Source organism: Manis pentadactyla, chromosome 2 (genome assembly GCF_030020395.1).
Source record: "Manis pentadactyla isolate mManPen7 chromosome 2, mManPen7.hap1, whole genome shotgun sequence".
In the NCBI taxonomy this organism is placed as follows: Eukaryota; Metazoa; Chordata; class Mammalia; order Pholidota; family Manidae; genus Manis; species Manis pentadactyla.
Window position 1 is genome coordinate 220701353 of NC_080020.1, and position 25703 is coordinate 220727055.

Below are 25703 nucleotides of genomic sequence, written 5' to 3' on the forward strand. Positions count from 1 at the left end.
GTGGAGGCAGTGCCCTGCACTTGGGGGTCAGACAAGGATTACCAAAGTCAGTACAGCTGAAATATCTTGCCAGCGGCCATGCTCAGGAGGTGCGGGCAGGTGCTCACTGTATCCACACCAGCATTGACTGAATCTGGAAATACAGCTGAGCCCAGTTACCCAGTGGGTCCCCTGCGTCTGCCCAGCTCTGTTTATGAGGGGACCTGTCAGGTGAGGAAGGGGCAGAGCAAGGGGCAGTGAGCTGATGAGCGGACCCAGCAGGGACCTGGGAGGTGGAGATGTGGAGAAGATGGGGCCGGGGCGCCGCTCCAGGGTGGGAGAGGAGAGGCAGGGCCCACAGGCCCTCCACAGTGCCCCAAGCCCATTGTCATTGTCTACAGAGAGCACAAGGGGCCAGCTACACCCTTCCAGAGAAGGTGACACCCAGTCTCGGAAAAGAGGAAATGGAAGGTGCCACTACCCGCCGCCCTGGAGAGCCACCCGGGGAGGCCCCTAGCTGAGCTGGAAGCACCAAAAGGCACTCACAGAGCCCAGAGCCTGACTGAGGTCCAAGCCACTCAGGCAGAATTGCCCCCGCACTGGGCTGCTTGGCCTCCACTTCAGCCCCATCTTTCTGCCAGGAGGGGAAGGCAGAATCCAGCAGGGGCAGCCTAGGAACTGCATGGCCTCTGGTGCATTGGCCCCATTCATTCTTTTGTTCATTCATTCATTCATTCATTCATTCATTCATTCATTCAGATGTTGACGGAGTGCCAGGCACCAGGGACACAGCAGTGAACTGAGCCGCTGGGACCCACCAGTTGGGTTGGAACTGCTGGAGAGCAGCTCCCCCAGGAGACTGTCATCTTTCCCTGCGTAACTGGGACATGATATCTTCAAGCACCCTTGCCCCCATAATTCTTCTTCCCAGTGCTGAGGAGTACGGGTCTTTGAGCTGATAGGTCTCACCTTACTGGGCCTTGTGGGAAGGCTATTTACTGGGTAGGCAGGTGATCTGATGCTAGTTCTGTAGATGAACACAGTGTCAGTCCCCTTGTACAGTGACCACATGGCCAGAGGGAGAGCCTCTGGCTCAGGTGAGTCCATGCTTCCCCTCTCGGGACAGTCAGCTGGCCATAGCACATGGCTGCCAGGTCTCTGGCTCCCCAGTGCTGAGGCCCTAGGCCAGCGCCCCCCAATAGCAGTCTTCCTCTGGACCTGTCAGGGGACCCTATTCACTGAGGAGACCCAAACATCCAGCCCTGGGGCCTCTGCCCTCCAGCAGCTAAGTGGTTAATGAGTGACTGTGTGTGATGCAATTCTGTACCAAGTTCCTGGGACACAGCAGTGAACTGAGAGTCCCTGGGACCCACTAGGTTCAAAAATTCCATCCATCCATCTGTATGTGCCCCATCCACATAGACAGAGGCCTGTACCGGCCACTGGTACAAAGCAGGAGAGGGGGCCAGGGTGGGCATGAGGGCTCTGTGGCCCTGGGAATATTCTGGCCTGCATCCAGTCAGAGGAGCCAATGATGGGCAGGTCCTCCAGGGCAAGAAGCTGCCTGTGGCTCCCAGGGCCTGGCCTGTGCTCAGGCTGTGCCTGCGTCCTTGCACAGCCACACCTTCCAGGGTTGGGCCCCGCCCTGTCCCCCCCTCAAGGCCCCAGGTGTCTTGGAGCACTTGGCTTGGGAGACTGGGGTCCAAGCCTGGTCTTGGGCTCAGCACGCAGGCTCCCCACAGCTATGGCCCACCTAGATTGTGCCCCTTGAAGTGACTCTCTTTTTGGTCGACACTGACAGACACTTGCTGACCTATGACTTACCTTGGTGCCAGGGTCCCCATCACTGGTGGCACCCAAATATTCTGCTCTGCAGGCCTTCTTCCCTGGACCTTCCCTCAGCCCGTCCCCCACTCCCAGCCTCACTTCCATCCTCTGAAGCACTAAATATCTCTTGACGTGCCCACCATCCTTAGACACTTGTGCATATGTGTTTTACTAAGGTATTGCTTACCTTTGTTTTTGTTTCGATGGTTTATATTTTTATACTGTTAAGGACCTTAGCTTTTCCTTTTGTGACATTGTCCATTACTTAGAAACTCCTTCCTGGGAAATAGCTTTTTAAATGGGTCAAGCGCTTGCATCTTCCTCTTCTTTGCTCTCTATTTTTGGCTAATTTTGAACAAACATCCTTTTCCCAAATCCCGTTTTCCCTGGAACATCTGGAATGTGCTTGCTTTTATTTCTTCCTCCCCTGAGGCCAGCATGTTGGGGTGGGAAGAGGCTCTCGCAGTGTGATAATGAGAACTGGAGCAGGGAGATTTGGGCTCAGCAATGGCTCGTTCTCCGCCTTCTCTGTGTTCTCTCCTGTGCTCTGTTCTGAAAAATGTCTGATCTTTCTCACCAAAGAAATGAAAACACTATCCAAAAACCTAAATGTGTATCTCTGCAAGAGGAGAGAGATACACCAGCTGTGTATGGGCCTCAGACCAACTCAAAGGGCTGATGTCTGTGCTTTGGGGCAAGAGAGTCCCTCTTAGCTCCTTGGTAGCTGGAATGCCTGGGGTGGGGGCCTTGAGGGTCTGGGGGGTCGTGCACACAGCTTAACCATTTGTCTCAGCTGTGGGACTGCTGGAACCACATTCCCTTGTAGCCCAAATAGTAACCCACTACTTAGCTTCCACAGGGCGCTCACCAAAGTGGTGCATCGTGGAAAGTTCACTCAGCCTCCAAGCTGGGATCCCCGAGTTCTAGCCCCATCTCTGCCTTCTCCCAGCTATTCCAGCTTGGGGTGTTTGTTTTTTGTGGCAGGACCATAACACCCGGTTTGCAGGGTTGGTATGAGGACCAGATGACCTTACCCAATGCCTGGCACGTAGTAGGCACAATGGTGCTTATTCGTCTGATGATAACTATGCTGTCACTGTCAGTGAGAAAATCAGATTTGTGCATGCCATCTCTCAGAAAGGAACAACATGGTAAAATAAACTTTGTCAAACTGTGGGGCTGGCAAGAGAGCCAAGATAACTCCAGGACTTTAGTTGTTATTTCTCTCCTATTTGGAGATACTAGATTTTCAGTCCTTCAAAGCATCAAAGGATTTTCAGAGAGGAAGTATGGTGTTGTGGCTAAGCAAAGGGGCTTTGAAGTCAGGAGCTAAGTTCCTAATGGCTTCCAGACCTGATGCCTCTAACTATATGACCCTGAGCAAGTGACTTTTCTTCTCTCAGCCTTAGTTTCTGCAACATAAAATGGGGTTATTAGCAGAACCCCTTCTGTGGGCATGGTGTGGATTAAATAACATAATACCTATAAAGTAAGGGTGAATATAGTTAGTTATCTTTCAGACCAGGACGCTTTTGAGAGTGAAAGGAGGCATTATTAATAATTGTCCAGCAACCCAGAACTGTCCCAGGCAAACCAGGGCACGTGGCCACACTATGTAAAGGGCGTAGCACAGTGCCCGATGGCATATGCCCTCGGTGATAGCAGCCAGTGTCAGTGAAGCGTGTGTGAGCTCCCGCCACAGCTGGGGGACAGAAAACAACCACAGACGTCTCAAGGGAGAGTTCAGGGAGACACAGGGGGTAAGGGGCTAGGGTTCATTCACAGTCAGGACCCTGAGAGGGAGGCCAGGAGCAGCCGGGAGCCTCACCAAACCCTCTGCCCCCTCTGGAAGGTTGTCCTTTGTGGAAGGAGGTGGGGAGGGAGCAAATCCCTTTCCCAGGGTCACGGCAGGGGAGGCCCTGCTTGGACTGGACCCGCTCCACTCGCCCCACGGGATCGAGTTAAAGCCAGCTCTGGACAGGGCGAAAGCTTCAGTTCTGGTCTGCGTCTGGCCCTCCCTCTTCTGGTCCTCTGGGGCCCCTGCAGCACTACATCCCAGGAGCCCCAGAGGTCACAGCCTTGTCCCCTCCTCCTCAAGAAGGCCCCTCGTCCCTCGCCCCAAGCCAGCTGGATGCAGAGCGAACAGGCACATGGTGTGTGCAGCCCCTCTTAGGCCCTCAGCTTCCCTCCCAGCCCCTTCACATAAACACATTCCTGCAGCCAGAGCAGGACCGGGAGTGAGTCAGGCCTCAGGAATGTGCAATCTGATCCCCTCTCTTGGGGGTCAAATTCCTCTTCCCAAGGTGGGCAGCTAGCCGGCCTAGCCAAGAAGCCCTGGAGGGCCTCTGCTCCTTCCGAGGGTCTGAGCGCTAAGGGAACAGCCGCTCCGGGTGCAGCCTCCTGGCTGTGCTCTTCCCCTTCAGACCCCCAGAGCCTCCAGGTGGCTGTGCCGAGGGACCCCAGCCCGTGTCCAGGCCCAGCGCTCAGGTCTCTGGAACGGGCAGGCTGGGGCCCCAGGGAGCAGGAGGCCGTGGTGGATGAGCACCCAGTCCTTCCCAGGCGCATCCCCTGAGCAGCGGAAAAGAAGAGAAGCCTCTGGATGTAGGGCTGAGGGAGCAGTCCCTCTCCTGCGCCTGGGTTGGGCCAGGGGGTCTGGCCCCCCGGCCCCCCAGAGGTGCCCTCAGGATGCTGGCTGCCTTTCGGGGGCAGGAGGCTGTGGCTGGCCACTCACCCTCCACCTGGCCCAGCCCGGCCCAGGGATTCTCTGGGGACACAGCTCTTTGTCCTTGTTCAGGGCTGCCAAGCAATTTAATAGGGAATCTCTTGAAATCACAGAAGAAATGCCCCATTTGAGGGCCCCGAGGGTGGCCGTTTGCTAAAGGAGCAAAACACTAGTCAAGCCTAAGTCTGTGAGTCAGATTCCAGATACGGAAAGTCGGAAACCTCGAGTAACGGGACGTCGGTAAAAAATGCAGGACTTTTGGCCTAAAGCGGAGAGCTGGGCCGCTGTGGGGGAGGGGGCGGTTCTGGGACTAGACAAGGCACCGTCCTCGCCATCACCTTATATGGAACAGCGCACTGGCCACTTCCGGAGAGTGACCTGCCTTCCAGCTGCCCTCAGACGGATCAGGGAGACCTCGGCCCCTACAGCATGGCCTGGTAATGCTGGGCCCCGGGGGTCATGCGGCCACGACGGGGGCGCTGACCTGAGAGTGTGCTCGGCTGGAGGACTCCCAAAGCAGGGGAGCCCTGGTCCTCCCGCTGCGGAGGATGACGGGGGCTGCTGGCCCCTCCTTGCTCCTCGGCCGGAGTGATGGCGAAGACCTGTGTTTACCAGTCAGTCTGGAGGGAGAGAAGCAAGGCTTCAGAGAGAAGCTACAAGGACTGGAGGGTCTGGCAGCGTCCCCCAGGGGTGGGAGGTACCAGCGCACTGTCCCTGCGGGGGGCACTGCCCGGCTGTGCTCAGCTCCTCGGTTCCTGCCTGTTCCCAGCCTGCTTCTTTAGCCTTCCCCATAATCCAGTGAGCTGCCTGAGGTCCTCCCACTAAAATCCTCTTCTAAGTCAGTCAGCCAGCGCTGATTTCTGTGATTTGCATATGAGGGCCTAGGGCAGTGGTGCGAAAGCCTGGGGTGCGAGGGAGCTGAGCTGGGGACGCTCCGAGGGTTTATCCACAAGGTCAGGGTCCCACCTCTGATCGCATACGCCTTGCTCTGGGATCCTTGCTTGCTTAGGAATAAGCAGAAGCTGGGGGTGACTGAGAGTCTCGGTTCTGAATGGAAGACCTCAGGTCAGGCTGAGAGTGGCGGGGAGGCCGGGTGTGGGGGGACTTCGGGGGAAGACCCAAGGTCCAGGATCTGGTGAGGGACGCAGGGCAGGGACTGTTCCTCAACCTGATCAGGCAGGCAGGTGCCTCCTCCAGTCCGCAGCTCAGCAGGCACGGGGGATCTCAGGTGGCCAAGGTGAGGAGGGAGGGCAGGCAGAAGTACTCAAGGACTGGGCAGGGAGTGCGGCAGGGCAGCTGGCAGGATCCTGGATCTGGGGCTCACACCTGCCAGGCCACCAGCTGAACCTGGGCTCCCCAGGCAGGGCACAGGCACTGGAGGTTCTGACCCTGCTGAGGGGCCCTGCCAGCTCTCAACCCAGTGGTGGGAGGAGACCCATCATAGTGGGTGCTTGTTCCTGAGCGACAATGTTCTTCCCTGGAGCAGGATGAGCTGGGCCCGGCAGGCTGAGGTCACGTCTGCCCAGTGACAATCCTTCTACTGTCCCTCTGCGGGGACACACAGCGCCTGCACAGCTGCCCCTTAGCTGACCTCTTAGGTGCCTGTGGAAGCTGAGTGGAGAGGGGGTGGATGGGTCCCCTGATGGCAAGGATGGTGTGGCAGGGGAAGAGGCTGCAATGTAAGGAGCTGACATGAGGGGAGAGGGGCCTGTCTTGGGGATCCTCTCAGCTGGGAAGGGAGAAATTCAGTGGCTACCCCGGGGCACCAGCAGAGCACACGCCTGCCCCAGCCCCTTCTTCACTTAGCTATGCTGCCTGAGAGGCCAGCCCTCCCCAGGACTTCTTCCCCACCCCTCCCTCTCTCGTAGCCTCCACACCTGAGTAGACACATACTCCAGCGCCATCCCTTCCACCCTCCCTCTGGGGACTGGGCGCTCTGCCCTGCCCCACCCCACACTGGGAAGGCTGTGGTTCCCAGGGGGTTCTGTGCAGCCGGAGGCTTCCTCTCCCTTCAGTGAAGTTTGGAGCCCTCCTTTCAGGAAGACAGTCAGGCAGGTCGGTAGACATGATTCTAGGGTGGCCCCATAGTTCCCTCCCCTTGAGTGTGAAGGACCTGTGACCTCTCCTAGTCCATAGAATATGGCAAAGGTGAAGGGACTTGGCTGGTGTCATTAGGATTCCCAAATCAGCTGATTTTGAGTTAATCAAAACATAGATTTTTCTATGTGGGCCTGATTTAACCAGGTGAAAACCTTTAAAAAAGAGTTCAAACTTCCTGCTTGAGAGCCTCTCCTTGCCAGCTTGATGGAGTAAGCAGTCATGTTGAGGAAGCCAACCTGACAAGGAAGCAAAGGCAGCCCCTAAGATCAGGATGCCCTCCAGCTGATGGTCAGCAAAGAGTTCATGCAAGGAAATGTATGAAGTCAGAAGCTGGTTCTTCCCCATTTGAGCCTGCAGATGAGAATGCTGCCCAGCTCACTCCTGGGTTACAGTGTAGTCAGACCCCAAGCAAAGGACCCAGCTAAGCCGTGCCCAGACTACTGACCCAGGGAAACTGTTGAGCTGAGATGATAATGATGTATTGTTTTAAGCTGCTAGGTTTGTAGCAATTTGTTATGCAACAAGAGAAAACTAATACAGGTAGTGAGTTAGAAGTGTCAGGATGTCAAGTTGGGACTTGACAGGAGTGGGTTGACTTGCCTTCTTCAAGGTCAGCATCCTGACTCCAGGCCTCCATATAGCACCATGCACAGTGTCAGCAGTTGCACAGCGGGCCAGCTCCAGGCTGGACTGGGGGTGAAGGCCTTCACTGGGACCAGGTTTCCAAGTTTTGCTGGAGAAAGCCTGTACACTGGGGAAGCATGTCCCCAAGAGGGTATGTGTGGGACACTTCCCTGAGATGGGCCCTCCGCAGTGGGCTCCTGAGGCCTGCTCCAGTGCCCCTGGGCTGAGTCAGCAGGAGCGCATTCCTGTTCTCTAGGTGTATGTTCTCTAAGTGTATGTGTACTGATTTTGCATAATGGTTTTCAACAAAAACTCACCATTTGCCTGCATGGTGTTCACTCCCACCTGTAGCTCCTGAGGGCTCCCTGTTCCCCACAACTTGTCAGCACTTGATGCTATCTGTCTTGGTAATTTTTGCCAATCTTATGGGTGTAAAATAGTATCTCTTTATTTTAATTTGCATTTCCCTGATAACTAGTGAGGTTGACAACCTCTTTGTGAATTTATTAGTCATTTGGGTTTTACTTCCTGTGAATTCACTTTTATAGCCTTTCATTCCTTTGAAAAAATGCTGTTTTGATTTTTTTCCCCTTGAGGTTTCTAAGGGCCCCCACTTTAGTCCACACCCAAGAGCAGCCTCTCAGCCCTCCCCTCCTTATCCCCCATCTCTGCCCAGCTCAGGCCACCAGGCGCTGTGCCTTCCATGCCAGCCCCTTGGGTCTGTGCTCCCTAGTGTGGGCCAAGTTACGGGATGGCGTGTGGGTCTGGGTCAGCGAGTTTATGCCCTAGATAAGGGTCTGAAGAGATTACGATAAACGCTGTCCATTTGATCTCTCCTATTGATCCATAACCTTCTTAGTTGTTTTGTTTTTAAATCCAGGAGGAAGAGAGAGGAGGACTGCTTTTTCCCAGGCCTGGCCCTAGTCCTATATTGGGGGTATTCTTGTAGGATTTGTGGGTGGGTGACTGGATACTGACTTTCCTCTTGCTGCAAGGACCCAGGCAGCCTGGTGGCCCCCCACCTCCAAGAAGGATTACCGTTATAGAGAACCAGGGGTAAAACACAAATGACTCCATTTGTGCCGTGCCAGTGGGGGCTTCTGGGGCAAACAATGGCCCTCTGTGTCTGGTTTCGCCTGCGGGCTGGAAGCCCTTAGTGCATGGGCCCCCAATGAGTCATGCAGGGTATCTCCTGGGCCTGCTTTGTTGAGCCTGAGGAGCTCAGTGCAGCCTGAAGTGGCAGATGATCTCATCAGCTGTTCTGGGGAAGCCCTCTCACTGGGTAGTCTGAGCAAGCTCACTGCCCACTACTGGCCCAAAGTCCAGGTCCCCCAGCCTTGAGAGAGTTCCTGCAGGCAGAGGGTGGGTGCTGGGCAGACAGAGCCAGCCAGGAAGAAAAGCCCCTGTGCTCATGGAGTCCAAGGAAAACCCCGCTTTGTTCTCTCCAGACACAGCACATGTGTGGTGCCTGCCGCCCAGCCTCAGCTGTGTCCTGGGGAGTTTCCTGGACTCAAGAGAAGCCCAGACAAATGCATTAGGAGCATCCCAGGGAGGGCCAACCTGGGGCTGGCAGGAAGCTGAGAGCAGGGCTTAGCCTGTGAGGCCTGGAAGTGAATAAGGGCTGGACTTTCCACTTGGCTGGATTCAACAGAGATTTCAGAAAACAAAAAGCCAGGTGGCACTGAGGCCATTTCCATTCTTGGAACTGGTACATTGCTGTTATTTGTCCTTCAAAGCATATCCCACTGGTTGATGCAGAGCATGGCTCCAGAGTCACAGAGCCACATGCCCACTAACTGTGAGGGCTTAAGCAAGTTACTTTACCTTTCCGAGCCTCACTTTCCTCCTCTGTGAAATGGGATGCTGGTACTGCTCCTAAGGCTGTTGCAGTCATGTGGGAGTTCACTTATGTCAGCTGGCCAGCTCATGGCTGGCCCTCAGCAAACAGGAGCCCCCTATCTTCCCTTCATTCCCCCAGAGCTTTGAAGAGGCTGTCGGTAAGAGGTAAGGTAGGTAGGTAAGCGGCCCCGGGCTCCTGTTCTGGGTCACTGCCCGGAGGCTCATGGCCCGGACATGTCCCTTGGAACACCTTTCCTCCGGCCAGGCGGTGGGTGGGGCCATCGGCCAGAGCCTCCAGAGGTAAAACCACCTGTCCGTCTGAGGCCCGAGAATGGTGTCACTGCCTGCTTCTGCTGGGTGCCACATCTGGTTGGTTACCATAGCCAGCAACTGCTCAGAGCAGCCTGGAGAGAAAATCCAGGACCCCAGGGACCAGGGCAGAGGGGTGGGGAGCCCCGCCGCTCAGCCCCAGAATCCGCGGAGATCAGGGCCCCTCCTCAGGGGGGCCCCGGAGCAGCCAAGGAGCCAGGTAGGTCGCCAGGCCCTGGGCAAGGGAGGCTGTCTCCACGGATGCCTCTGCCTCTGCTTAGGCCACTGTCCAAGATTCGAGAGCCCTGCACCTGGGCCTGCCGCCTGCACCCCTTGCCAGGGATCAGCAAGTCACCTAAAGGGAAATGACACAGCTCTGAGCATTCCGCAGCAGAGGCTCCCAGCCTGGTGGCTCATTATGACAAAGTGGACACATTACCACGGCTTTTGAAAGTCCATAATCACCCCCAGTCACAAAACACCCCAACTCTAAAAGGAGTTAAGGAGTCACACTGGAGAAGTTTGAAGACAAAGGCTGTGTTGGCGGTTCTGATGTGACCAGCATATGTGTGAACAACCTGTGTTTCAGTGTGCATGCCCCCAGCCCCTCTGCCCGGGACTTTGGCTTGGAGAGTACCCTCTCACCCTGCCTCCTGGCCGCATGGAGTAGCAGTCGCTCAGAGATCATGATCTAGCCAAAGGTTCGAAAGCATGATAATTTCAATTTCAGCACGAAAGCCTTAGTCGATCTGGCTCTGCTTGCCTCCATCTCCTGCCCATCTCTACATCCCAGTCTACCCTCTAGCCACAGAGAAGCACCCTTACACCTCCTGGATGGGCCCTTCTTTGGCCCAGAGGGCCTTTCTTCCCCATGACTCCCCGTGCCCATGTTGGAGCTGTATTAAGGCACTGGCATGTCACAGGAAGTGGAAGGAAATGCAAGTTGGCATGGACTAGAACTTTTTAAAGGGGGATCACTGCTTATAGTTCAAATGAAGTCTTGGACAAGATACTTGGGGATGTGAGAAGATACAACCAGGATGGTTGGGGGGCTTTTTAAGGAGGCTTTTGGTCTTCCAAGTGGCCTGGTGTGGGGACAGAGCTGAGCTGCTCGGGTTGACAGAAAGCGTTCTCCTTTCTACCTTCTTCCCACTCAACTCTCATATGTCCCCCATATGCAAATATTGAACCAATATTAAAGAATGTCAATTTATAGTGTCCCCAGTTCTTAATCTCCCTAGAGCCCCATGTCTGTGGCCCACATGGAAACGCCCCATGTCTTGACCCAGGCCCAGGAGCACACCCCTAATCCCCTGCAAACCCAGCTCAGAGGCTCTTCCTCTGCAAGCTTGGCACACAATGGCGCTAAACAGACAGTGCTTTCTGTCGCTTCTCTAGCTTATCACAGTACGCGGCCCATAGTGCAGACTCCAGAATGTTTGTGGATGACCACAGGGCCCCTTAGCCAGCAGTGGGCACTTCATTACGCCCACTTACGGCTGAATGTGCATGTACTTACGGGTGCACACAGAGGAGAAATAGGTGTGATTGTTTCAACTGTCTAGCACCGGATCCACGCCTTTTCCTGCACCAGACATGCTCCCCTTGTTAACACCCTTATTCCTGTTGTGGGCCCCACAGCTTTTCAGCCCACCTGGAGTGTGTAAGCAACTCCACACATGCTCAGTTCTCCAGCCCACCTACACTGCCAGGGCCCAGATGCAGGTGCCAGTCCTCCCCACATAGGCCCCCTTCTGGCCTCCCCACAGCCTTACCCTACCAGCCAGCCCCAAGGACAGTCAGGTTAGTGTTCCCCAAACCCAGTCTTCTTCAAGACACGAATGAGCCTTCCAGACAGAGCCTCAGGCCCACTCCTGCCCACTGTCCATTGCTGAGGGCCTCTGTGATATGGCTTTATTTGCATATCCAGCCTCTTAACATATACCCTCTGCTCCAAGCCTCCTGTGACTCCCACTCAGTCCCTGCCCAGTCCCACACCAGGGACCCCACCACTGACTTGTGTCCACCTGCCACACTCCCCTCTCCCCTCCGCCTGGCCCATCACACCTCTGCCAGTAGCAAGGCCCAGCTCAGTCACCCCCAGGTCACCCTCTCTGGCTAGTGTTGCCTCCAGGATTTTGTGATCGTCAGCACCTCTGTGGCTTAATTATTCCACAAAGCTGGGGTCTTTAGAGGCTTAGTCTAACTCATGTAATTATGAGCACCTACTATGTACAAGACACTCATCTAAACAGGCCCCCAGAATCAGACTGGCCATGGCCTGGCTGAATGTGGACTCTGGGCATAATGCCCTCTGGAATCAGTATTGCCACAGAGCTGAGCCTTGTGTACACTTACATGATGCCCACGTCCAGGTCTGCCCTTCCTCTGAAGTGCTCGGATCTGGACCTTGAGCTTCAGGAAAGGGATTGTCCAGAGACTAGAGACCCCAAAACACTTGGCGTAGGGAATTCCCAGGGAACCACTCATTCTGGGAAAGGGTTCATAGTGGGAATTCTCACCCCATTGTTCATTTTCCACAGGAAAAAAGGATATAACTGGGTGTCCTCTGGTTCATGAAAACAACTGCTTCTACACAGAACTGAAACAGAAATTCCAGCCTGCTTTGTCCCTCTGGTGATAAGTTCTGCCTCCCAGAAAGCAGGAAAGGCCCAAGAAATAGTGTAGACTCCATAGAGATCAGTTTCCATTTCTATTGTAGATTTTTTTTTAAACTCTGGGTTGTGGTGTGTGCCCTGGACTGGCACAGGGTGCCATTCAAGCCCCCTTCTCCCATGGAATATCCAGGGGCAGCAATAATTGTTGGCATCTGCTGTGTGCCAGGCATTTCATGACACTACGAGGTGGGTAATACTGTCCCCCTGTCAGAGAGAAGGTCATATGGCCCGGAAGTGGCAGAGCCTCTAGAATCAGGCCCAAGTATCAGGGAGGTTGCAAGCAAAGCATGGGATGGCTGTGCTGTGACTCCAGTGGCACAAGGGTCTGTGCAAGGAGGCTTCTTGGAGGGGGTGAGGCTCTGGCTGGTTCTCCGAGGGCAGGAGGTGAGGAGGGAGAGAGTCCAGGTGAAAGGAAGGACATGAGCAAAGACTGAGGCAAACAAGCCTGGCCAAATAGAAGATGGGCTGGGGTGGATTTCAGGCCGCCTCCCAAGTAACCAGGCAGGAGCTTCTTGGGCATCCCTTTTTGTAAACTGATACCTTTGACAAGCAGCCCCCCTTGAGTGTGGGTGTCAGGGTCCTAACAGCCACTCAAACTCCTTAAGTCCTCAGCTGCCCCAGTCACCCCTGGGAGGGGTGGGATGAGGGAGGGGGTGGCACAGACGATACTGAGGAGTCACGGACCAGGGTGCCATGTAGAAAAGCCAGGCCTGGAGCTAAATACTGTAGGGCTTCAAGGCCCTACCTGGAAAGCAGAGGAGGGACGAGGCCCACCTAGGCTTCCTCCCTGGTGCCCTGCCCCTCACCTGGCACTGCAGGGGGGCCTCAGAGATGTCGAAAGAGGGGGGAGCCAGCAAGCCTGGCAGCTGGGAACTGTGTTGAGGCCAGGCAGCATCTTGGAGTGTCAGAGCTGGAGGAGGGACCTGGCACTTCTTGGCATTTTCTGACTTTGAATTGGCTGATGACTTAAAACTAGCTCTGGAAGCTGTGGGCTAAGGCTCTCAGCAGCTGTGGGGGTGACACGATAGTGTCCTGTGCTTCGGGCCCCCAGCACGGCCCCTCTGGGCCACAGGACTGACCCAGGTAAACATTCCCCCAGAGCCCCTACCCTTGGAATGTGGCCTCAGCTCAGGGAATGCATCCCTCAGGGGTGTGAATAGCTGCAGAGCCAGCCCCCAGGACCCATTGTTCTGGATGTTCCAGAGAAAACAAAACAAACTCCCAACAATGTGGGAGTAAGGAGGGAGTGCGGAAAGGGCCTTGGGCCTTTGTCCTTAGGCATCCAGACGTTTTTATTTTCCACGTTAATGAGCTGGGAAATAGTTCTTTTTATGCCAGTAATAACAACCACCACCCCCTCCATGTTCCCATTTAATCCTGGCAAAAACTCAGGCTAGGTCAACATTAGCATCCCGTTCCAGAGAGGAGGAGACTGAGGTTCCAGGAGGTCCCTGACCCCAGCGTCCAAGCATTAGGGACCAGAACCCAGTGCCCCAGCTTCTCTCCTGTCCAGCTCAGTGGGCCTAGCTGCACCCATCCAGGGACAGGATTGCCCCCGAAGGGTCCTGCCTGGTTCCCCTGAGTTCCAACGCAGAGTCAACCAGATAAGGAAGCAGACTCTTTTCAAGGTGGCCAGGAGGCCAGCTGTGCCCAGCACTGCCCGTCCCTGAGTGCAGTCGTTCAAAGGCCAGGTGCCAGCTCAGCAGAGTTGGCCAGGCCATCGCTATCCCACCAGCCCAGGCTGAACGACTTCCTGTCTACAGCCACACATTTTCCCATCCAGGCCATCCTCATATCTCCCTGCTGCCCCCACCCCACGCCCTGGCCTTCAGGGCCTGGGAAAGACATCGCCCCCACTCCCTCTCCAAGGCCAGCCCAGCCCTGCTCACCAAGCTGAGCGCCCCTTGCAGTGGTGGAAAGAATATGACAACAGATCAACCTCTTGTAGATAATTAGCAATTGAGTGTATCTCCTCCAACACTGTAAGATTTTCACAGGCTAATATTTTTAGCAGAAAAAGAAAAACTGCTGAACTCATAAAACTGTGATCTTGCTTACACACCCATTTCCCAAGCTCACTCTCTAAGAGCTTGTTCTCTGATGATGGCCACTCAATAAGTGAAATTCTGACAGGCTTGCCTGAGTCTCACAAGCCTTGCAGTTTGCGCCCAGAAGCTGTGTGTGGCAGCACGTCCGTCTGGCAGATGGCCTGATGGGAATGCACTCAGAGCTCTAGAGAATTGAGGCATAAACAGAAGCACAATTAATCAGGGCAGTTGTTTTCCCCACTGTGAATAGGACATTTATCTGGATTTTCGAGAGCAACTCATATGGGGAAGACATGGCTTTGCGTTCTCTGTGGCATTCAAAGCCATGTCGAGTGTCCAACATGCTTTGGTTCCTGACATGGGTCTTCCTGCTCACTGTCTGTCTCCTCGAAAATTCTGCCTCAGGCCAGGCTGACACACAGTGCAGCACAGCCCTCAGATCTCCTTGCTCTGAGAGGGAGGGGTGCAGTGTCCCCTGAAAAGCCTGGCTCTGGCTGGAGGCTCTCTGGAATCTGGCTTTGGTAATTAATATTTCTGTGAGGGAATTACTTGCTTTTTGCAGACCAGAAGAAGGAAAACAACATAAAGCAGTATCTGAACAGTACAGGGAAACCCATTAGCTTCTTTGTGAGTTAACAACTGGCATTGTAGATTTGGATAAGCCTCAGAAACATGGGCCCAGGAGACGGTTGCTCCTTTAGAAGTACTGGTCTACTCGAGCTACTCCTTTCTGAGAACTTCTGCATCTTACAAAATGGCAACTCAAAACCTGCTAGATGATGGGGGTATCAGGTTTAAAATGAATGAGTCAGGGCCTTTGGGTCTCCCTGGGAAGAACAGTTACAAAGGACAACTCCAAAATAGGCCCCAGGAGCTGTGGTTGGGACTAGGGAGTATCGTGGTTGAAGAGGAGAGGGTTTTCTGGGGGTGGGATGAGGTTGGGGGAGGCCAGACAGGATCCTGGGTGTACTGGACCTCTTCTCCTCAGGCCCCCAGGGACTGGTTCCTGGCCTAGGTTGGCAGAAGCCCAGGGCACAGCTGGCCACACCTGAGAAAAGGTTTCCCCTCCCCTAAGTGTCCTGGCTCCCAAACTGCTCCTGCCCCCGCTTCCCACTCAGTTCCACATTAAGCTCCAGGACTTGGGAGCTGAGAGAGTTGTTTGCATGTTCACCTCCCACAGAACACTATAAACCCAGTGCCATGGAAAGTGGCTTTGGGGCGGCCATCTTTCTGTTTGGGGCTTTGGAAGTGAGGGACTAGGGTAAGGGCTGGCCGGCATGCTGTTCTGGGTGAGACGCCGCTGACTGTGGCTGAGCCCCTGAGCCCTGGGGCTGATGGGGCCTCATCTGTGCAGCCCCTATTAGTTCCTTATGGCTGCTGTAAAAATTACCACAAATGTGGTGGTTTAAGATAACAAAAATATATTCTCTCACGGTTCTGGAAGCCAGAAGTCCCAGATCAGTTTCACTGGCCAAATTCAAGGTAGGGCCAGGCCTGCACTCCCTCTAGAGGCTCCAGGGAGAGTCTGTTCCTTGCCCTTCCAGCCTCCGGTGGCCGCCAGCATTTCCTGGCTTGTGGCTGCCTCGCGCCCATCTTCAGAGCCGGCAACTCTGAACCTCCCCCTGTTCCCCCTTCACATCACCTCCTCTTCTGTGTGTAGTGAAACCTCCCTCTGCCTTTCTCTTATAAAGGCAAAGGTGACTGCATTTAGGGCCCGTCTGGATAACTGAAGACAATTCCCCATCTCAAAGTGCTTAATGAAATTAGTTACTAGTTTCATACAGTGGTGACAACAAATCACCACAAATGTGATGGCTTAAAACAATAGACATTGATCCTCTCACAGTTCGAGGCCCAAAGTCTGAAATCAAGGTGTCAGCAGGGCCACCCTCCCTCCAGAGGCTCCTGGGGAGGACCCTTCCCTCCCTCTCCCCTCTTCTGGTGGACGCAGTGTTCGTTGGCTGTGGCAGCACAGCTCCCGTCTCTGCCTCCACCTTCCCATGGCCTTCGCCCCTGGATGTGTCAAACCTCCTTTCTCTTATAAGGACGTCAGTCACTGGACTTGGCACCCACCCTTAAGGCAGGACGAGATCGTGACGAGATCCTTCACTACATCTGCAAAGCCCTTACCTCCTGGTAAGTCCACATGCACAGGTACCAAAGAGTAGGTCTTAGCTGCGTCCCTTGGGAGGATGCGATTCAGCCCACTGGGTAACACTCAGGCTTCAAGGATTAGGACCTGCTGTCTTTGCAGGGACATTATTCTGCCTACCACACCACCTATGTTTTGATGGCTCCCAGTGGGCTGTGGCCCTGGGGACCTTGGAGTCATGCATGTGCCAGGTGACAGGCAGGCTACCCGGGGACCTCTGCTCCCCTGGGGCTTGGCAGGGAGCAGGTAGAAGCGAGGGGGCCCCAGCTGCAGCCTAGAGCAGGGGCTGCCTTTCCTGTCCACAGACCGCTGGGCAGGCCCATGTTCCCCACTGAAAACAGGAAGAATGAGCCTATGGAGGCTGTAAAAATTAGTGCCGTTTATTGAGGAGCTTCAATGTTCCAAGTATTTTTCTTCATTAGTTCATTGAATCCTCAGTTATTTCTGGCCATTTCACAGATGAGGATTTGGAGGCTCAAAAAGCATTAATAACCTGACCCAGGTCTCCCAGCTACTAATTGATGGAAACAAAATAGGAACTCAGGTTGGTTAGAGGACAATGTTCTTGGTTTATTTTCATGGCATCGTGCTGTCTCTCCTGTAAAACACTTGGAGTTCTGAATGACAGTCACAGGGTGGGAGAGGATGTCTGGAGACCATTTCAGTCTTATGGCCATACCAGAGCCGAGAGTGTCTGCAGCCCCGTGGCCTGGGTCGTGGACGGCAGGAGGCAGAGGGCAGGGCTCTGATGGGAACAGAGGTGTTCAAGAAAAAATTGTTCTGTGGTTTGTTAAGGCAGACTTCATTCAGGGGGACCGTCACAACCGACGTAGGGAGCACTGCAGTGGGGATATGCCGTAGGGGAGAGAGACTGGGCTCACCTCCAATACAAGGGCAAGAGGGTATTTATGGCCAAGACGTGGGGGCAGGCTGGGTGTGGAAAATCACTAAGAGGAAACCTGAGGGGTAAGGGGAATTCTGGCTAACCCCACCTAACAAGACTCTGGCTGAAGACAGCCAGGGGGATCGCACATCACCTGGGGAGTGGTGAGGGGTGAGGAGCCCCATCAGATATCAGGGGTGGCGGATGCTGACTAAACTGATATCGCAAGATTCTCGCTAAAATCTGCCAATGCAGAGACAAGCACGGAAGCCGGAGAGCCAGGGCCTCCCAAGAGCCTGACCAGAGTTTGGTCACAGAGAGGGTCTCGGTCAGAGGAAAGTGGCTGGACATCTTTGGTGTTCAGAGCCGGAAGGAGGCAGTGAGCCTGATAAGAGCTGACGGGAACCACATAATAAGTAGGCAGCAGAGCCAGGCCTGGGCTGTGCTTCCCACACCTCTCCCCAGGAATAGCTTCAGGGCCAATGCAGTGCTTACCAGAGGAGGAAAGAGCAGTGGATGGGAAACCAGAAGTCCTGACTTTATCAGCTCTGTGACTTTAGAAGGTGGCTGAACCCCTCTGAGCCTAGAGTCCTTGGAAATAAAATGAGGAGAGAGCAGAGCAGGCCCACAGGGGTCTGTGGGGCGGTCACAGGTCTGCGGTCCTGTTCTGCTCACTGCTTGGGCCCTCAGGGAGGAGATGTGCGCACAGGACCACATGAGTTAGTGATCTGTGTTCTGCCCCCAGCTCCCTAGCATGGCACTGGGGAGGTGGCAGTTTCCATATCAAGCTTATGAATTGACACCTGATGTCACTGCAGTCAGCCTTCAGTCTGCTCCAGAGACAAACTCCTTCTTGAAGTTCCAGAGACAGGATCACAGATGTCCTTGTGGGCCAGAATGAGGGTCCTGCCGGGTTGGAGGGTTGGAGGCGAGGAAGCAGAGTGCGAGGGTCTCTGCTGTCTTTGCTCCTCAGCAGAAGGAGCTCCTAGGGACTCGGGGGACTGTTTTTCAATCTGTGGCGCCAGTCCCAGTTTGGCAAGTGACCCTTGGAGGGACCCAGGGCACTAAAGTTGGAATAGTTCGGGCACAGGAAAAGGACACAAAGGCGAACAATGTGGGGAGTGTTCAGCAGGAAGGGATGGGAACTGGGGCTGGGGCTCCTGTGCAGGCCTCAGGCTCCAGGAGTCTGCAAGTGCGTGGTGACCCTGGGCTCAGGAGGCAGCCTGGCCCAGCAGTGGAGAAACCCAGGAAGAGCAGGGTCAGAGGGAGCTGAGAAAAGGGGTGCAGCCAAGGAGGGGGCTCCCCGTGTGAAGGGCTGAGGAACCAAGTCAGGCCTTAGTTTTTGTCTTTTTCTTTACTGAGGAGCAGAGATTTCTGTCTGTTCTGACCCAAGATGGCTTAGCAAACGTTGGGCGCCTGCTGCACACAGGGTCTGGGCTATGAAGGTGCAAGGATGAAGGAGACGGGTCCCTACTCCTGGAACCTGCCCCCCCACCATGGCCTCACTGCTCCCGTCTTAGCTCAAGGGAGCTCCCGTCTCACCTGGAATTCTGCAGTCCTCCCCAGCCCTCCTGGTTGTCTTTAGGATAAAATGTAAGCCCCCAGCCAGCCTCCAAGGCCTTCCATGTTCAGCGCTACTGCCCTCCCTAGCCTTACCTCCCCACATCCCTCTAGCTCAGAAAGCCATCACCGCCAAGCCTCTAGGCCTCTGCCCACCTTGCTCTCCTTTCCGAAACTCCGTTTCTTCTCTCCTTCCCCAACAGACTCTTACTAACCTCGGGAAACTCAGTTCAGGCATTGCCTCCTCTGAGAAGCCTGCCCTGCTCTCTCAGCCTGGGTAGCCCCTAACACCCCCATGGCATTTACCCATCTCTCCCACCATCCTGAGCTCCTTGAGGCCACAATGAAAGCTCTTTATGTCTTTACCCACCTGAGACCAAGCTGGGCCATCCTGAGAGCAGGTGTCCAGAGGGGATTTCCATATAAGTAAGCAGAAGAGTTCAGTCAGGGTCAGGGACCTGGGGTGATCTGTCAGAGTGGTGGGATGGAAGAGAGGTATTTCACCTGCTCTACGGTTCCATGAAATTGGAAAAATACACACGTCAAGGTCATGATGTAATGCTTTAAAATGGGAGCAGGCCTCCATATTCAGGAATCTCACTAGAAAAGAGGGGAAAACCCCCTTTCAAACACTGTTGTCTGAGGCAGGTGTCAGGGGGGAGGGATGCAGGCTTCAGAGAATTGAGCCCTTGAGGAGTCCTTGGCCAGGTTGCCGCAGTGTGGAACTATCTTTGGTGGGTGCCACAGGCATCCCCTTCCTCAAGAGCCAACTTTTGGCTCGCCTCGCTCGGATGGAGGGCAGGTAGTCCTGGGTGAGTGTCAGGGCTAGAGAAGCTCCTCCTTAAAGACCGCTTTGAGGGTCCTGACCCCATGGAAGCAGTTTTTAAAGGACAGCGAAGGGGGTGGCACCACCTATTAGCCTTTCCTGAAAGTAGGTGGAAGAAGAGATAGTGGACAAATGAGAAGTGGGGCAAAACTTAGGGGATGCCTGGCATTTAGTTTCTTCTTGTCTGCTTCAAACCTTATCCTTCAGTCTGGACTGTAACCCAAGGGCCCCAGTGCCCAGCTCCAGGGGCACAGGCAGAGCTGAGCCAGTGACTGGGAGACAGTGGATCCCCTGTAGGGTCAACAGAGTCAGAAGCCTCAGGGAAGCGTGGGGCTGATGACTAGGTGGCACACAGTCAGTACACTTTGGGGCAGGGTGGCCAAGTAAAATACAGGTTAAAATGGAATGATATTCAAATGAGTCGTTGAATGATATTTTTAGTTTAAGCATGTCACAAATACTGCATGGGACATACTTAGACGAAAAAAAAGTATTTGTTGTTCATTTGAAATTCAAATCTAGCTGTGTGTCTTGTATTTTTATTTGCAAAATCTGGCCACCCTATGTGGGGTTAGCCTGAGGGGCAGCGTGGCCACAGACCCCACGAGAGCAAAACATTTCTAAAACAAACAGCACCCCCAGCAGCTTGCACAGGAAAACAAAATATGTAACTTCCTGAGAACACATTATTGTCTGAAGGTGGAAGTCTGTGGTTTTGAAGGAAAAAACAAAGTTTTCTGCTGAGGAAAAGTGAGTCACAGTCAAGCTGGACATGTTTCTCTGGCTTTCGGAGTTGGGTGGACATGGCCCTGTCTCCCCTTCCCTCGCACGTGCATGCATTCTGACCAACTTGGCAAGACCTGGCTGGTCAGGGCCCTGACTCTACCAAGAACTTCACCAACCATGCCACTCCTGGCCAGCAGCCCTGTGGGCCCTGTGGCCCCTCCTGAAACTCCACTGACCCGAGAGAGAGCCCACTGTCTCCCAACCACCAGCCCAGCTCTGCCTGTGTCCCTGGAGTGGTTCTGGGGCCCTTGGGTCACAGACCAGACTGGGGTCTACACTTTGGAGCAGCCAACAAGGCTTTTTGGGCACTAAGCCAGGTGGAGAGAGGGTGCGGGGTGTCCTCTAGAAGGTGGGGAAAAGGGGGTCTCAACCCTGAGCTCTGGTGCTCAGAACTGGGGAGGCCACCTTGGCCTGTTCCCTGTCAAAAGGGGTGTCTTTGGGAGAAGCACAGTGTCCCCTGGCTCTTCATCCTGTCCTGTCCCCCAGTGCAAGGCCTCGCCTGTCCCACTGAGTGTGGAATGGATGTCACTCTGGCAGCTGTGCTGCCCCAGGCCCTAGGGACAGGCTGCCATCGGACAGAGATGTGTGCAGGGTGTGTGCAGAATGGCCAGGCCATGACGGGCCTGGGGAGCCTCCTAGTGCGACCCCTGCTTCCTCCCTTGCCCCCCAGTGTAGTCTGCATGGTACAGCAGATAGCCCTGTTAACTTGCAGGTGTGATCCCAGCACTTCTCTGCTCAAAACCCTGCCAGGGCACCCACCTCACCCAGCGCAAGCTCTGAGGCCGGGCTACAGCCTGCATGGCCTACACCTTGCTCCCCCATGACCTCCTGACCTCAGTTCCTAGCAGCCTTCCCATGCCCACATTGTTCTTCCTGCTGGGCCTTGAACAAGCAGGGCCTCATATATACCATTCTTTGTTTCTGGAATGCTCTTCCCCCACAAGGCTCACCTTCCTGTCTTCACTCAAACATCTCCTTTAAGGACGGCCTGTTTAAATAAGATTACGATTCCCCTCCCACACGCCCAGCCCTACTGCGCTCTTCTCCATAGCACACCTCACGTTCTGTGATTCCCTTCAGGTTTGTCTATCTCTCCCATTAAAATACAAGCCCTGGGAGCACAAGGATTCGCAGCAGCTCCTAGGACAGCTGGGGTGCTCAGCAGGCATGGCCAGGTGGCACAGAGCAGCCCAGCCCTGGAAGAGCTGCTGAGGCGGGGACTGTGGGCTGACTGTGCAAATGGACACCGGGGAGCCCCTCCCGGCCTCCGCACTGGGAGGTCCCCCAGGTGTGTCTTTAGGGCCACCTGTGTGACCTTGCAGGAGGCACTCCTTCTCTCTCCCCAACCTGCTGCAAAACTGGGGCCGGGGCCACTGTCAGGGAAGGGACACTGGGGGTCTGGAGGAAGGAAGCCCAGCCTCCCCCAGAGATGGAATGAGAGGGCAGGGTCACAGGTCAGGGAGTGACCTTTCTGACTTGGGGTCAGTCATCCTGGCAAACTGAACACAAAGCCAGCCTCTCCTCATGTGCAGGAGGCCGTCTGGCCCCACGACATTCCAGGCATTCTTTGGGGTCCTTGTGGCCGAGGCCTGTGTCTGGGGGGAAGTAGGGCTTTGTGCAGAGAGGAAGTGTCTGACTGCAGACCCCTCTGTTTGGCTGCCAGCACTGCCCGCCTCCGTCAGGCCCCCCTGTCTGGCTGACTGACCGACCAGCTGGGGGGAAGAGGGGGGCTCAGGGGGACAAAGGTCCCTGGGGCTAACGCCCTCCTGCTGCCCTGCAGGCATAGAGCCCTGCGGGGCTGGACTCGGGCACAGAGCAGGTTGAGGGCCCCAAGCCTCCAGCCCTCACTCCAGAGGCAGCACCTTGAGTGGGATACGGCTTGGCCTGTGGGGGAAACTTATACCCAGGAGTCACCCACATGGGTTTGAATACCAGCACTGCCACTTCCTAAGGAGATGGTCCTCTCCCAGTGACACCAACAGTCCAGATCTTAGCTTTGTCATCTGTAAAATGGGTGAGTAATAGTCACCAGATCTTACTGGGAGGAGCAGTGAATATATGTGATGGTTCCCATGGTGGCTTCTGGCACATTCAGGCACCCAGTAATCCCACAGGATCAGGAGATTCTGAGAAGGAGCTGGAGCAGAAACTCAGTCCCTGTCCTGCAGGGCTCACAGGGTAAAGGGGCAGTGAGGAGACTTCTAGGAAGAGGAAAGGGACACCTGAGACACCCCCACAGCCTCTCAGCTGCATGTGGCTCAGCTGAGGGTGATGACTGGGCACAGCGTGCTCCACCTTGGCATCCTGGACCAGAGCTGGGGGCTTGCGAGGCTGACTTGGAGATTTCCCAGGCCCTCAGGAACTTGGGCAGCTAGGGCAGAAACACACAGAGTTGCAGAGTGTCCTGCTCTGATCCATGAGCTCCAGACCCCTGGGCGGTTCAGAGGCCAGGCAGGGAAGGAGGTCAGCCCCGGGCACTCCCTGAGGACCCTAACAGGCGTGGTGCAGGCCCAAAGGGTGAGGAACTCGTAATAGTTTCCAGGAAGCAGTTGCAGTTCAACCACAGGGAGAAACAAGTCTGGCCACCCTGGGAAGGGCTCCCTGAGTGGGTTGCTTCCAGTCAGCGGTGTGGGGCAGAGAACTGAGTCTGGCCTGGGAGGTACAGAGGGTGCCTGACCTGGGAAACAGGTCACATCCAGCCTGAGGGCTCGGAGTTCCCAGAGGGAGAGTAGGAGCCCCTGCTAGTTGTGTGCCTATAGCAAGCTGGCTGGTAAAACAGGATCCCTTGTTGGTAAAACATAACCACTGTGCAGAGTTCAATGCCTGTGAAGTCACTAGGCCAGAGCTTCCATCTGCAGATGACAGCTGCTCTAGTAGCAACCTTGGCCTGTGAGCCAGAGCACATCAGTTCAAGCCCTGGCTCTGCGTCCGGCTGTGTGGCCTCCCACAGGTTTCTGGCCCTCTCTGGGCTGCCCCTTCTCTCTTTGCATCCTGAAAGGGATTACACAGTCCTTCCTGCTCTGGCCTGCTCCGTGGCCTCTGTATTTCAGAAAGATCACTGTGCCGCTTGTGTGGATGGTAAATGGTAGGAGGGGAGATGAGAGGAACAGCAACAGGAAGATCAATTTCTGGAGGCAACAGGTGATAAGTTCAAGGGGTTGGATAGAGCTGTTGGCAATGGGGATGGAGAGAAGACAGAGAACAGAGAAATGAAGGGGTAGAATTAGCAGAACTAACCTGAAAATCACAGAATTCACAGAACTCTGTGGGAGGCATGGAGGAGATAGGGGGGAGTGGGTGGGCAAAGCTGAAGGTGACCCCCAGTTTGTGGCTTGGACCCTGGCGAACAATGGAGCCACTCAGGAAGACAAGACAGCACAAGGCTGGAAGAGGAGGCTGGATTCAGCTGCAGAGGGTGTGAGTTCGAAGCTTGTGGGCAGCTGGTGTCCAGCAGGCTGGGGCTGTACTGGTCTGGAGCCCCACAGAGAACGTGGGGATGGGGCAGAGATCTGGAACCCCTGTCCTGCACACATCTGAGCTTCCTGGGACATGCTCCTCAGGGCCCCCGAGGTTCCTGGGCATCCTGCCGGTAGCTTGACATGTACAAGCTGCCCAGTTCCGAGCACACCTCTGCACCCAGTGTGCACCGAGGCACCTGCAGCTTCAAAGGGCCGTTGCAGCCACCGAACTTAGCTAAGCCCCAGGGTGCCCACTTGTTTGGTGCTGGAAGAAGGGATGAAATGGGGCCAACATGGTAAATCCCTGTGGGTGAAGCCCTGTCTCTGTAGAGGCCTCTTTGGCCTCTCACACTCAGCAGAAGGAGACCCATAAAATGACTCCCTACACCCAGATAGAAAGACTATTTCTGGAACTAAAGCACGAGGAATGTGGCAGGGTGTTGAGGATCAAAGGAGGGCTGGCCTGGTTCCTGGCAGCCTCCCGGAGACCAAGCGCCGCTGAGTGGCCAGCTGGGCCAGGGGGCGGGTCTGCCCGCGGGAGGGGCCCCCTGCCAGTCACCGCCGTCCTTCCGGTAGGGAACCGCCTGAGAGGTACTGAGCTCCCCGTTGTGGGAGGTAGCCCCAGCTGGCACTGGAGGGCAGCCTTCAGAGAGATTGCAGAGGAGCTCCCAGCCTTAGCAAGCGGGTGGGCCAAAATCTCACAGGCTAAATTTCCACCAGAATTAGTCATTCTATGAACCTAATTCATCCAGAGTTGCTCAGTAGAAGTTTCCACTTTTCATATGGATTTACCCTCCTAGGGGTCCCTCCTTTCCTATGCTAACCCCGTCCCAGCTAATTAATAATACTCCCCATGTGCAGTTAACCACAGGTGTTCCCGCCAGGTGAGACCTGAGGCTGAGTGGTTCCACAGGCCAGAGCTTCCCACACTCGAAAGGGCATCAGAACAACTTGGGAACCCGATCCAGCTGGTCTGGCGCAGACCTGAGATTCTGCCTTTCCCACAAGCCCCCAGGTGCTGCTCCTGCTGGTCCTGGGACCGCCTTGGGAGAATCAGGCTGTAGCTGCTAGTGGGACCCGGCAGGATCCTGTCACGGGGTGGGATGGGGGGTGAGCATCGGGAAGGCCCCTGCATGGGAGTTTCAAAGGCAAGGACTCAGCTCCTTCTGAAGCAGCCTGAGCCCAGCCCCACCCCTCGCTGTGAGGCCATTCCTCACCTCCCCTGCTTGAGAAGCGTAAACCTGCTCTAAGAGAGCAGCTCCTCCGTGGCCTGGGTACCCTCGGCCACTTCCCCCTGCCCCCCACCTGCCCCTGGTGACTGCTTCTGCCCAGAGGAGCTCTTGGGGTGGCCAAGGCCCCATACACCAGGGCTCACTCCAGGCGCTGGCCCAGCCCAGCCGGGGGCCTAGACAGGAGTTGCCTTCTCCCCACCCACAGCTGGCCACAGAGGTAGCACTCTGCAGAGCCTTTCACTGGGAACCAGAAGCCCTCGGCCTCTGGCCCTGCCCCCTGAGCCTCAGTTTCCCTATCTATAATGTGGGGGTGACCTGAAGGCTCTACTGGAGGTGGCACTGCCCCCACCCATTCAGGCTTCTTGGGCTCAGAGCAGGTGGGGCAGAGGGGGCGGGGTGCCAGGCCACCAGGGCAGGCCAGGCTGGCTCCAGCAGGATGCACATGCCTTCACAGCCTCTCTCTGCACTGAGGGTTCTCAGATATTTTTAGGAAGGTTGGCACCTCCTGGGCTGTGATTCATTAATTCAGCTGACAGAGACCATCATCTTTTGAAATCACAGTGGGGTGCTGAGAAGGCTCCCCAGGGCTGCTGTGTGTGTCAGTGGGGAGGGCAGGAGTCACAGTCCTGGCCTTTCTACCCAGAGCTGTCTGGCAGGGAGAGGGTTCAGGGAATGAGGTG